This window comes from Trypanosoma cruzi (genome assembly GCF_000209065.1).
Source record: "Trypanosoma cruzi strain CL Brener chromosome Unknown tcruzi_1047053398727, whole genome shotgun sequence".
NCBI classification, from domain to species: domain Eukaryota; phylum Euglenozoa; class Kinetoplastea; order Trypanosomatida; family Trypanosomatidae; genus Trypanosoma; species Trypanosoma cruzi.
The window spans coordinates 1-855 of NW_897057.1; the positions used below are offsets into that span (position 1 = coordinate 1).

An 855-nucleotide genomic window follows, 5' to 3' on the forward strand; every position below is an offset into this window, starting at 1 on the left:
CGCCCGGGGAGCTTTGGCTCCTCTTGCCGAGATGCCGTGAGCGAGCTTTGTTAAGCGTCATCTGCTGACATCCTGCCTTGATTCCCAACTAGTACCATTATTACTCGACACCACCTGCACTTCGCTCGTCTCGCTCCCTTCCTCGTGAGCGTGTGGACGATGGATGGTGAAGGGAGAGCAGCGCGCGGTGTGCTGGGCCCCATTGGCCGGAATTTGCAATGATGTCGACGAGAACAAGCATATGTCCGAGAGATCCCCGCATACGGGTCCACATGAGAGCATCACTCGAGTCCTTGAAAGCTGAGTCGCACCCATTCTATTCTCCCCACTGCAAAGTTCATCGTCCTCATGCATGACTGAATGACCCACATGATGCACAATATATACATCGCCCGGGGAGCTTTGGCTCCTCTTGCCGAGATGCCGTGAGCGAGCTTTGTTAAGCGTCATCCGCTGACATCCTGCCTTGATTCCCAACAGTACCATTATTACTCGACACCACCTGCACTTCGCTCGTCTCGCTCCCTTCCTCGTGAGCGTGTGGACGATGAACGGTGAAGGGAGAGCAGCGCGCGGTGTGCTGGGCCCCGTTGGCCGGAATGTGCAATGATGTCTACGAGAACAAGCATATGTCCGAGAGATCCCCGCATACGGGTCCACATGAGAGCATCACTCGAGTCCCTTGAAGCTGAGTCGCACTCCTTCTATCCTCCCCACTGCAAAGTTCATCGTCCTCATGCATGACTGAATGACCCACATGATGCACAATATATACATCGCCCGGGGAGCTTTGGCTCCTCTTGCCGAGATGCCGTGAGCGAGCTTTGTTAAGCGTCATCTGCTGACATCCTGCCT

General features: G+C 55.1%; 4 non-coding genes across 4 annotated transcripts; all 4 read left to right on the forward strand.

Annotated features, from left to right (window-relative positions):
• The first annotated feature begins 111 nt into the window (after positions 1-111).
• Tc00.1047053398727.10 lies at positions 112-180 on the forward strand. The gene has a single exon (XR_008253901.1). It is a non-coding gene; the product is annotated as an H/ACA snoRNA, TC8C2H1 (small nucleolar RNA).
• A 34-nt stretch (positions 181-214) lies between these two features.
• On the forward strand, positions 215-306 carry Tc00.1047053398727.20. The gene has a single exon (XR_008253902.1). It is a non-coding gene; the product is annotated as a C/D small nucleolar RNA (snoRNA), TB8C2C1 (small nucleolar RNA).
• Positions 307-499: 193 nt separating this feature from the next.
• On the forward strand, positions 500-568 carry Tc00.1047053398727.30. Its single transcript, XR_008253903.1, has one exon. It is a non-coding gene; the product is annotated as an H/ACA snoRNA, TC8C2H1 (small nucleolar RNA).
• Positions 569-601: 33 nt separating this feature from the next.
• Tc00.1047053398727.40 lies at positions 602-694 on the forward strand. Its single transcript, XR_008253904.1, has one exon. It is a non-coding gene; the product is annotated as a C/D small nucleolar RNA (snoRNA), TB8C2C1 (small nucleolar RNA).
• Positions 695-855: the final 161 nt, after the last annotated feature.